The sequence below is a fragment of the Mya arenaria genome, chromosome 12 (genome assembly GCF_026914265.1).
Source record: "Mya arenaria isolate MELC-2E11 chromosome 12, ASM2691426v1".
NCBI lineage: Eukaryota > Metazoa > Mollusca > Bivalvia > Myida > Myidae > Mya > Mya arenaria.
Window position 1 is genome coordinate 64,248,198 of NC_069133.1, and position 13,575 is coordinate 64,261,772.

Here is a 13,575-nt window from a genome sequence, read left to right on the forward strand (position 1 = left end):
CTCACTCACTCACTCACTCACTCACTCACTCACTCACTCACTCACTCACTCACTCACTCACTCACTCACTCACTCACTCACTCACTCACTCACTCACTCACTCACTCACTCACTCACTCACTCACTCACTCACTCACTCACTCACTCACTCACTCACTCACTCACTCACTCACTCACTCACTCACTCACTCACTCACTCACTCACTCACTCACTCACTCACTCACTCACTCACTCACACACCCAAGACCCAAAACCCACCCACTCACTCACTCACTCACTCACTCACTCACTCACTCACTCACTCACTCACTCACTCACTCACTCACTCACTCACTCACTCACTCACTCACTCACTCACTCACTCACTCACTCACTCACTCACTCACTCACTCACTCACTCACTCACTCACTCACTCACTCACTCACTCACTCACTCACTCACTCACTCACTCACTCACTCACTCACTCACTCACTCACTCACTCACTCACTCACTCACTCACTCACTCACTCACTCACTCACTCACTCACTCACTCACTCACTCACTCACTCACTCACTCACTCACTCACTCACTCACTCACTCACTCACTCACTCACTCACTCACTCACTCACTCACTCACTCACTCACTCACTCACTCACTCACTCACTCACTCACTGTGTTGTCGGTACGTTATTTCATATCTTTGAAAATGAATTCCGAATCTTAGTCACGCGACGGTTTGCTCAACCCGTTCAAGCAATGGATAGACCTATACTTTACAAGATAAATAGAGCGGTAAGTTGTAAAATTAGTACATATCCTATTACTTGTACTTCCTGATTTACATCCATAGTTTTATTCGACGTTTCGAATACAAAAAAAATATACTAGCAAAGTTTTCCCATGTTTGAAATATATAATCTCTTTTTCAGATCAGAAGGCATTTGTCGAAATTTATACCAATAGAATTTACTATTTTAATCAATGACTTAAGGTAGATATTTATTTTGAATGATTTTAGCTGTATGTGTCTTGCTTGGTTGTTCGCTTATCTTTGAATTTTGTTTGACACGTTAGCTTCTTACTTAGATAATTTATGATTTTGTTACCGGACTTGTGATGTAAGCTTTTATTTCATTTTTGAAAAATAGAAACAATTTAAGCATTTTATTTCTTTAGCCTTGGAAGTATTAATGTTAACTACTCGATCATATACGCGAAGAGTCATCAAGTGGCGTTGGGTGTCTCACAGGCCTTAGTAGACATTGCTGCCGGCACAGAGATAGAGTACGATGGGTTGAATGTGTCCGCGTCCGCACCAGGTATGTATATTATACCTCCAATACTAATATTTTCCTGCTTTCTAACGTTGTACGTGAAGTATGTTTCCAAAGACCTCACTTCTTGAATGTATTTCATTGAAGTACTTTAATGTTGATAAATAAATGGATACATTTTTTACTCTTTCTTTTAAAAAACAATGCCGTAAAAACAAAAGCAATCCTGGTTTGATGCTAATTACTAGCATGGTACCAATCATTTAAAGTGTCTATCTGTTGCTATTGCAAATCCAACTAATGCAAATGTCAGACAGCCACACAATTTACTATTAACTTGTTTGAGTTATTCCAAAGACCAAATTAAGCAGACAGACAACAAAACGTAATAAAAAGCACTGTACATATTTTTTTTCTGTATGGCTAATTTGTTGAACGCAAGATACTTTTTGTATTCATTGATCAATGCAATGGACGAGCGGCGATAAAACGAAGAATTTTAAATTCCAAGAAAATGTGTATTGTTGCACAATTATATTGGAATATGGAAATTGTTTGAGTTCATCTTTTTATTATATTTACTGGACAGAAATATTGTTCACTGTGAAATATTAAATAAGCCACCCAGGTGCCATCATGATCATTGAGTTGACTGCTGACGGACAACGGCGGGGATCGCAACAGGAAAATTCCATTACACCATTAATTTACCAATCTTATTAGGCCATAGACTAAACGATTGCTGGTCAGTGTATCTGAATGGCTTTGCAAAAGGCGCCTGATGATATTTACATCAATGCTTATTTTGCCAATAATCGGGATTAAATCCGAATATCTTTTCCAGAATCATACACCAATGCCAGTTTGTGTGGACTGTATGAAAAAGCACTTGGTGGCTGCGAATCATGATAGAAGATGGTGAACCCATGTGCAAACTGTTGCCTACCTCGGGTATGTATGAGCTGAAGTGATGTTGTTTTTGTCAATATGGTTATATCATCAACTCTAAAAACACTGTTGCTATAACTTAACGTATATCAAAGTTATAGGTTTTGACGTGTTAATACCGTAGATATACTAAAGTCTTTATTGAGAGTCATTGCTTCTTGATGGTGAAATATAAAAGGTTTTCAACCATATAAAAAGAATTCAATGCTATACAAATTAAACTATTTATTGTTATGTGTTAACGATAATGTATGCATTCAATTTATATTGTTAACATGTTAACTTTCTGATACAAATTATATGTATACTGTATAATAATACCATTCGTAGTTTGTGATGTGTTTTATATATACCAATGCTCTGTAGTATATATTTAACATGACATATTTTCAGACAATTATGCAGTTGTGGTAGGAGTAACATTAGGTCTCAGTGTCTTCTGTATTGCCGTTCTGATCATCATCACCTCTGTCGTCGTTTACAACAGGAACCGAATGGCAGACTCTAGCAATTTTAATAGGTAAGAGCGTGCAGCGGTAAATATATCGTTTAGCCCAAGTACCAACATATTGCAATAGTTATATAAGTCTCATTACATCGTTACGGTAAGGACAAAGGTTAGTGTTTTCGGCAAGGGAGTACAGTATTCAGCAGTGTGGGCACGGAGAAACAGCTATAGTCTCGGCAAGAAAATACATTATAAAAATCGGAAAAATAGGATTTCAGTGTAATCAGAACGGAGTGATATCAGCGGCATCAGCAAAGAGAAACATTAGCGTTCGACAAGTAGCATCATCAAGGAGGTACATTCGTTTCGGCAAGGAAGAGCATCAGCCGTATCGTTATTGAGTGAAATCAGTGGTATCGGAAAGGTGGTAAGTGAAGTTTAGTGGTACCTCAAACCAGGAACGTCAGAGGAATTAGCAATGAGGAACATCTTTGATTGTGGGGAAAAGTACCAACAACGATACTGGACGGACCTCAGCAGTATCGGCAATAAGGAGCATCAGCTATATTGGCAGATAGGGTATCGGTAGCGCAATGGAATAATACCTGTAGTATCAGAAGGTACCAGATGCAATGGTTCTGGCTAGGATTGTTATTGAGCTAGTATATCGACACAGTATAACATTGATCAATGGTTTAGGGATGGAGGAACATCAGAGTTCTCGGTAAGGGACATAACTGGTATCGGCATGGAAGGCAACTTGTTGAAAAAGAATGGAGGGATATCAGTGGTATCGGCAAAGAGAAACACCAGCGGACGATCATCAGTGGTATCGGTGATTAGAGACATCAGTGATATAGACTAAGAAGGACATCAGTCGAATAAGCAAGGAGGGTTATCAGTGGTATCGGAAAGGAGGATCATCAACGGAAGATCATGAGTAGTACCCGTATGGAAGAACACGTGTTGTATGAGAATGGAGGGATGTCAATGGTGTCGGCAAGGTGAAATATCAGCGGAAGATCATGAGTAATACCGGCATGGAAGGACACTTGTTGTGTGAGAATGGAGGGATGTCAGTGGTGTCAGCAAGGAGAAACATCAGCGGAATGTCATCAGCGGAAGGTCATCAGTGGTATCGGAAATTAGAGACATCATTGATATAGACAAATAAGGACATTATTGGAATTGGCAAGGAGGGATATCAGTGGTATCGGCAAGAATGTACGTAAGTGGTATAGACGAAAAAGGACATCAGTGGTATCGGCAAGGATGGACATCAATGATATACACATGATGGTCATCAGTGCTGTTGCTGTGACATCAGTGGTATCTGCAAAGAGGGACATACAATATATATGGAAATGTACGGGCAGCTGTGGCAGCGGCCAGGAATAACTCAGTGGTTTAAGCCAAGAAAGGCTAAGTTTTATGGGCAGGAATGGGCACGTATGATTTTAGCAAGGATGTTTATCTGCATAAATGGAAATGAGAAGAATCCATGTCATCTGGTAGAGGGACATCAATGGTACCGTGGACAAATGTGTTATTGCAACTTCCATCAGTGTAATTTGCAATCATGCATAAAACTAGTTCCACGAATAACTATGATATTGCATGACATATGGGTGATTTAAAAGAAATGTACCTACCCGAACAGATGTATTTCTAACAATCTTCTCTTTTCCAAATTCTAAACTCCGCATATTTAATTAATGCAGGCGGAGAGAATCGGCAGCTTCAGCAGACAAGCAGAGCAATATTTGGCCTCCTTGGCAAGAAGAGATAGGTAGGATGACATTCAAATGTTTGTTTTTCTACCCTAGTCACTTTTAAGATTTTATTTTGAATGTTAAACTGTACACAACAATAAGTTATATAATGGTATTTCATTTTCTTTATTAACCATCACATAGCAAATGATATTTAGCCTTTATTAAGCCGTTAGTTCTATGACTTTAGGTCGAATGTTCTACTGAATATTTCCGTACCTTATATAATGATCTGAATCTTTAACTTTATAAACCGTCACATAGCAAATCAGTCGATATGCGTCCTTATTGTTTTACCAGTAACCAATATATTGATCATTGTTTAAATTTATACTCAGGTCACTTTCACTTGTATATCGTTATACTCAGAATGTATAGATATTTCACTTGTAGTATGATAATATATAACCCAACATTTAACATTAAATATTGTACATAAATTTGAAAAAAAAATCATTTTACTCGTAAAATTATGTTTGTTAATAACTTTTTAATACATGCACTCGACTCGAACTGTCAGAATTCTTGTTTTTCATATCCATATAGCAGCGACTGAACCTCGTTACAACACATGGAGATCAAAGGCCCTTAATATCGGACATGAACACCCTGTATGTAACATTTTATAAAAGTTGTTTCATATAACTCATTACATAGCTTAAAACTGTGTGTTGAATTTTCTTGAAAAATATCCATTTTTTATTTTGTTTCATGTTTTTCTTTTATAAAAAACCTTAGGAGAAATACGCACCTGTCACACTGTCATGCTACCATTTGTAAGCAATAATCAATATTACATGTTGTTGCCTACTGTCGCACATCAGCTGCGACAGAGAAGAACTCACGGATTCAATAAAAATGGTTTTGTTACAAAGCTTTTACTGTATTATATCGCCATAAATCGTTCTCTGGCGTGCGATTACGGTACTCCTGTCAAAAACATCGCAGCATATCGTACAACTTTGTACATTTAAAAGTACAACAAAATCCTCTAAATACATACACATCCTTATTGAGTTATTCAATTAAGATCGTTCGTATCCATAATAACTCAATGTATATCGTACAAAACTCTTTTAACCATAATTATTTTGATCAGAAAAATTACTAGGGCAATATCGTGCAAAACATCACTAACTCAATCTACATAAGACTATTCCACTGTTACTCAATCTAGATAGTACAAATCGACAGAAACTCAATCTAGATAATTCAAATCCACAGTAACACAATCGATATGTGCAAAGCCTTAGTAACTAAATTCGGATAGAACAAATACACAAGTACTATTTCCTGGTAGTACATATCCACATTTAGATAGTACATATCCACAGTGACTCAATCTAGTTAGTACAAATCTACAGTAACTCAATTTAGATAGTACAAATGTGCAGTAGCTCAATCGATATAATACATTTCCAAAGTATTGTTTTTCAATTGATACAATACACATCCACAGTAACTCAGTCGACATCGTACGAAGCCGCAGTATCTAAATTAAGATCGTAAAAAGCAACAGAGGCACAATCTATATAGTACAAAGCCGTACAAACTAGTGCATTTTCAATATTATTTCGTATTTGAATCGACAGTGGTATATACAATAACCTTATTAAGTATCATAAAGGACTCGCATCAACGGCCAAACAATACCGCTGATATGTCGTTGAACACCCGAACAACTCCGAAAATTCATAGACATCATTGGCGGTTATATGACGAAGTTTATAGTGACATGTTCGGAGGTTTGAAGTCGGGAATAAGGCATGGTGGTGGTAGAAATTATGTTTGCATCAGCTGGTACCCTAGACTGTTTTTTGAAGGACCTGAATTGCCTTAACCTAAGTGTACTATTATTCATGTAGGCGTCAAAGAAGGCCGCTTCTATGTTACAAAGTATAATACTCATCCAAATACGTGCATGAACCTGCCATTTAGTCTTTAAGTTCTAATATCTTAAAATGATGGACATGTATAAAATGTATGCGAAATAGGCAAATCGCTCATAAAGAGTTGTACTTTCTCTGACATTTGTTATGAAATTTTCAAAGAATTAAAAAGAAACGCGATAAAAGTGTTTAGCGGGCACCAACAAGGAAACGAGGTGACGGAAATAAAGACGGACAACAGGTTCATTGCATTGATCATAAGCATTGCTCTTATGCATTGATTCGACTAGATTTGCAAATTCTTAATGAAGTTATATTTAATGTCAAAAACATAATTGGTTTATCCCGATCGATGAGGATTACGCATTCATGCGATGTTAGCAACTATGTGCTCCTGATTTTCTACTTTTCACAAAGTAGATAAGTAAAGGATTGATATTTCCCCGCTAGCGAATTCTTAAGGCGTTAATCGACAGGAAGAACATGGCCTAATTAACAGGCGATTGTCCAACAAGAGAAATTTGAAACACAGCGGTATATGTACGACTACCAATCGTTTTCAAAATAATAGCACCGAATTATTTTAGGACAAGAGAACAAGGCCCGACAATACCGATAATTTTCGATTAATCAATGTTAACCTCAATTAATTGTTCAAGACCGCGGAGTTATCCTTAAATCGGCATTTATAGATCCGAAAGTGTTACATAAATGAACGTTTTTTTACCTAAGTGTTCGTTGCCATTCACACTTTCGACGGTATTCCCATTAAAAAATATTATGACCATTTCTGCCTGTCATAGTAAATTGAGAAGGACATCAATTCTGGTTAATTGCAAAAAATAGTAGTTGAACGTTTTGTTTAATCTGAAGATAAGTACAAGTTAGCTCCCAACTTAACCTTGTATACCCTGGCTATTACAGTATGACGCTCACCGACAGTTTTGAATCGTATATAACAAAAAACTTGCTTGTATTCCTTTCAATAATAAATCCGCCATATCTATTTACAATAATTATTCAATAATTTAGTGTATTGAACTAGTGTGTATTACACAAATTACTGCGGTATACTTGTTTCTTTACCTTGATACAATTAAACATACTTTTCAGTACGTATCTCCGTATCACCTGCCGCGAGTTGCATCAAACAGGACCAGGGAGCAACCACAGACACCATACTTGGCACAGTACTAAGACGCACTGACAAACACGAACATTTTTAAGAATATTTTTTCTGACCTTAATTCCTTGTAATGTATAATTTTATTGTTTGTGAGTGAGTGTGTGGTGGGGTAGGGTTTTTTGTTGATATATGTATATGTAATCGAAATGTATATGGGTTGCCTGCAATTCATGCTATTAAACGGAACTACCATATTACACCATGGATATGTATCATATACAGGTAATTATATACTTGACTCTCGCATGATAGTGATTGACATATTTTAAATTTATTGCATACATCTTTAATGTTTAATCAGGAATTTATATTTAAGGCCGAATTGACCGGATGATGCATGAACTTTCTGTTTGTATTCAAAATATCAGTATGTTATATAAACAAGTCACTATAATAACTTTTTTATTCTATAAATAAATACAATAATGATAATACAATAAAGAATTAATATTAGCAAACAGTAGAGCAATGTGAGTTTGCTTCAGCTTATGTTTTTGTCAATATAATGTATATATATACGAATGTTTACCGTTGTACGTACTTTGATATATGTAAATACTTTCTTCAGTAGTTTGGGATTGTCTTATCGCACAAGGAATTGATTTATTTCACTTGTGTCGCAAAGAATGGGAGACGTTTTTTTTCAACAATTATAAGAAAGTATCAAACTTAACAAAAGCGTTATATATTTAATTTCACCTATCAAGTTACCTTTAATATGTTACTGTACATACATTTAGCATTATTAAAGCAGGTAATTTTGGCAAAGGCTTAATATATAAGTAATAATTATAGTAAAAATATATAGTAATAGTTTATATAAATAAATATAAGGTGGTCGTGGAAATAATACAATTTTGGAACTAATAATGTGCCTATATAGTAATGCGTTAGAAAACGAATTTCATTTATGGATTGAACGCAACGTATGCATTGATAATATACATAAGTATATACAACGCTTATTTTGTACTCATACACACATATATATATACAAGTATGGAACAGTTGAATTATGTTAAGAAGCTTTCTATTTTCGTATACAAAATCCCTCTCCAGAGAAATAATGTAATCACTTTGTTGATCAAAATTGTTCGTAAAATGTTTTGTTGTTAAGCTTGATACCGTAGATGTCTTTTCCTGATGTTAAGATATTATTACTTAAAATATAGTTATCATTTAATTAATGAAAATCGCCTAGCAAATTTAAAGAACTCAAACGATCATTTCTTATGACATCCTATTTCATATATATGTACATGGTATGTTGAAATAAAAGTGTATTCTGTTCTCCTCTATATTCAAGAGAATGTTAAAATAAGTTTATAAAATATATACCTGAATGGATAACAATTGTAATATAATAAAAGTACGTGTACATGTGAACTTCTTTTTGTGCGCTACGTCATCTAGGTATGTGTACATTATATGCACGTTTAGAACGAAATGTACGATAGTACTTGAAATAGTTTATGGGAGTTTCATCGAGCTACAAGTTTAATGAGAAATTTCAAAAATGAGACTCAGCTGCAGCTATGACTTGTATACTTATAGCTAGGATCAGATATTCATGTATAAATGGTTAAAGTCTTGTATGAGCACTCCCATTAGTTTAGATGAGAATTTTATTTGTCATTCAAGGTAAGTCCCCTATCTGCTGTTTTCTACGTTGGCATAGAGGTGACATACGTGTTAATTGTTTGTCTTGTTCAAACGACGAAGTTTGACATAATTGATCAGAATCGCCAAATAACCGCGCATAAACATGGATGAGGAACGGCTGATCAAAAGTACTTTTTTAATTTTAACATTCGATTTTGATTGGCCAATATGTCGTTCCAACGATAATCGTAAGTCATTTAAAAGTGGTTTACCGAAACACATAAGTCGTTTAAAATGAATACGTAAGTGGTTCACGCTCTATGTCTAACACATCAACTTATGACGTCACATTTTATCAATGAATTCAACAATTATGTTGCATGGTTTATCCACTTAACATAATGCTGCGAGCATTAATTTTGCCCTTCTATCTTCATGTAAAATATATTAACTTAAAATTGTATTGAATGTGTTTTATGTGTTTTAAGTCCATAGGCCCAGAAGCGGAAATGACACTCTGTAAGCCTTCACATTATATTCATACAGAAATTCCATTTTAAATTTGTCTTTTATCATCATTGAGCCGGGGAATTGTAAATTAATAACATCATTTATGTTACAACCAACACTTTTGTAGCAAGAAGCCTCCCGGTTTAAATCTGCAAACATTCGTGCACTAATTTGGGACAATTTACTGAATGGGTTTCTTATCCTAACATAGCATACACAACCTGATATGTCCGTATTTAAAAAGCGTATATTATGTATATTTATGCTATATTGTTATTACATTGTAAGTTTATAATCATCGAGACAACCGAAACCTTATACCATCTGATTAAGAAATACAAAAGACCAGTGTGTACATTTACATAACGTAATAAATGGATACACAGAAACAAACTAAATAGTTCATTGTTATATTGCTTGCTTTGGTTTGTTTTCCATTGCAACATTCATTGCAACATTCAAGCTGGCTGTTTTCATTAAACAAAGACGAGTTTAAAAGGAAATAAACTTCAATTGGCTTTTCCGCTCGTCTGTCTGTCTGATGTGTGTCTGTTGTTTTCCGTACGCACTTAATCTTGTTTAAGGCGATGAGTGAGCATTTGCACAGATTGGTTTTATTTTATTAGGTGATTTGGTTAATTATCGATAATATTGCAACCTAAAATTTATAAAACATGGACAAAGTCCTGTCTTCAGGACAAACAGCCATTCATTTTTCAATATGTGTACTATAATAACATTGCCTAGCGATATTGTGACATGCCAGAGTCTTGTTTACTTCTATTTCTATTTCCAGAGAAAAGCAGTTATCATAAGGAATAAATTAAATGCGACAAAATAATTGATTTTTTAAAAGTGAAAAGAGTCCAATTCTAGGAAAATAGTTAACGACTCATTTGCTTAACTGCATTCATCGTAGATCTTGTTGACCATTGTTGATGTCATTTTGTCACAGAAAAATGACCCTGCGTGTTGTCTATGTATGCTGCATTACGATTTCCTTTTCAGCCATCCTTCCTATTCGGATATTTATTAGAGCATATGTTGTTTCAATTGAAAGCGATTGTTTAGATCCAAAATATAGGCTCACTATACAAACATTCACAGTAACATGGAAGGGTCTTCTTTAAACTCCAAAAGTAGTAGAATTTTTAGAAAACTTCACATGTGATTCAGAATAAAAGAACAACAGGGTTTCTCCTTCATAAGCCATAGGGGCTAGCACACTCGAACAATATCAAATGTCATTGTTATGCCAAGAAATTGAAGCTCACGTTTATTGGAACATTGTGCGCTAAAAGTCAATATAATATTGGTAACGCGATTATAATTAATGTGCAGTTTAATTAAAACAATAAAATGAGCATACTCTTAATTAGAATCCATGCCCAACTTTTCTAATCCAATAACTATCATAATTTAAGTCATGTTATGTTTAAAATAAATGTTTGCAAAACAATACTTTAATAATCTTAAATCTGTAATCGATCAAAGGGTACAGGAGAACTCATGTCGGTCAGACGTTCAAGTAATTAAAGTCATGGCAAGTACACATATGATCTTTTTTTTGCTTTTCGAGTACCGTCTATGTTTGTATTGAAAATCATTCTTGGGGCAACAAGTGAATGACGTAGGCTTCAAACCATCAGAATATCATCCATAAGCAAGTTATGTACAAAATACCCATGTTCTTTCTACACAATTTCTTCGAGGCGTTGAAGACGGAAATGTACGACTTAGGCATCTGTTTACCGACAAGAAAGAGACTGCAGCTGACCCAGGCATTCAAGAGCTGTGCTGAAACGTTTTGATTAGAGATATAGAATAGGAATATGAACAACGATATAAAGACATTTACAATATCAGACTTAATATAATTGTTAACCGTTGGAAGGAAAGCAGTAAACAACAATTGTCACACTACGTATCAGGACAACCATAATCTCAAGTGATGGTGGAAACAATTCGTCAAAAGAGCGGAAAAGCTCTTGTTAGTGGCCATTACATTAAACACAAAGCCCTCCTGAAAATAAGCATGATATAGCAAAGTTTCCTAAAGGTCATTTTTAACCGCATGCATCATTTTCTCAGACAGATTTTAAACAAGGAATTAAACTATTTTCTGGACGGTACTTAATACAGCCATTAGCGGTTTACCTGGCTGGAAGTCTGTTGATATTTGATAATTCCAAGAACAATATGAGTTGAGCAAACTCTGGATCTGGTTCTAGTAATTAATCAACTCTCGAGCCATCTTAAACGAATACTCAAGCGTTTGACTGTTTCATCTCTATGATCAGAATCTCCGAATGACACCTGTCGGTAGCCGTAATGAAGCTCTTATGAAAAGAGCGGTATTGCGTTTTGACCACTCAATAGCTAAATAGAAATGATGACCTTAAAATAAATGAACTGATATTGGCGAGAGACCATTGTGTTACGAGCAATTGAAAGATAAGTTTCATCAATTTCAAATTCTAACTAAAAGTTGTTAATAATGTTCGCTTTACAAATCTTTAAAGGCATTAAAAGGTGCCTGACAAAATAAATCTTTGATTCTAAAACACTTTCTATTAAACGTATTCAATTGTATACGTTTTTCAAGATTATTAAAACTCTTCAAATAAATGAATGACTGTGATCACCTTTAGACAAATCATTGAAATTATTGAAAAAAGTCCTCAAAGCAAGTGAATGGTTGTAATTACTTCTCACATAAATATTGTGATAATTTAAATAATTCACTCCTTTGTAGTCTGTTAATCTTATACGGTCATGTGTTTCATTTATTGTGCATTTTCCCCTTTTCATTTTAAATTATATTCTATATATTGTATCTTTTCCTATTTTCAGTTAGTATAGGGCCATCTCTCTCAATATCAGACTCTCAGAAAAAGAGGAAGGAGTGCAGAACTGAGGTAATAAGGATATTATGCATCATAGTTAATTTGTAATCAACATGCCATTTGCTTAAATTTAATGACATATGCCTTCATCATTTCATTTTAAGTTATTGTAATAACCATGCCATGAAGTGGAATTAATACCGACTAAAACACCGGTACCTCCCGACAATATACAAGAAACGACGACGTACATTATTGTTTTCTCGATTTATATTTGTGCGACAAATCCACTTATATATATATATGAATTATTCAATCATCTTATCTTAATATGAAGTATTCAGTAATTCATTGTTTCGATTATTTCCAGTGTCGCACATCCAGCTAAGGTGTCAAACCCAGGTTAAGTAGAGCTTCTCTTAATCATAGCGGAATTGTTGCCCCTGAAATCGATTTGAATGATATAGATAGTACGTACAATACAACTACAAGCGGATAATCATTTGCAATAAACTTTCATTTTATTTAACATTATATATGATATAAGGTTTCAAAGTTAATCTAGAATGTAAAAGGTAGTTCCAAATGAGTGAACTAATACGTGGTAGTACCCCTGTTATACTCTGACATCTTTGGATTCGAGTTCATAGCATGCCGTATATCGCGATGAAGTAGTGTTTATTTTTATTTGAATTATGGTCCTGTGTTAAGTCAAGCCTTGCGTGAATATTATTATATAATAAAATATAATATACGTAAAATATATCAAAATTAATGTAAACTGACAACATAATGGACGTATATGGGTGGAACTAGTGCTTCTAAGTACCAACTGTCGTTATTTCTTTTTAACTTGCATTTTCATTTTTCCCTATTTTAATAATTTTCTTTCAATCCAATGTGCTGTTGTTACATTGTTCTTGTTAGTTTTGTTGTGTGTTCTGTGGCGTTTACCCTTTGCTATTAAATGGGGTTTATGTTTAAACTTTTGAAATACAATGTAACACAATAAAACATGCACCATTTTTCAAACATAACGCAACATGCATGAGCGCTGCATAATCAACGTCGTGCGCCGAATACGAAAGCTAATCAGAGACTCTGTTCGCTCCA

General features: G+C 34.7%; 1 long non-coding RNA gene across 1 annotated transcript; it reads left to right on the plus strand.

Moving 5' to 3' along the window:
• The first annotated feature begins 4,411 nt into the window (after positions 1-4,411).
• On the plus strand, positions 4,412-7,553 carry LOC128211464 (uncharacterized). The gene is made up of 3 exons (XR_008257293.1): positions 4,412-4,446; positions 4,976-5,040; positions 7,432-7,553. It is a non-coding gene; the product is annotated as an uncharacterized LOC128211464 (long non-coding RNA).
• Positions 7,554-13,575: the final 6,022 nt, after the last annotated feature.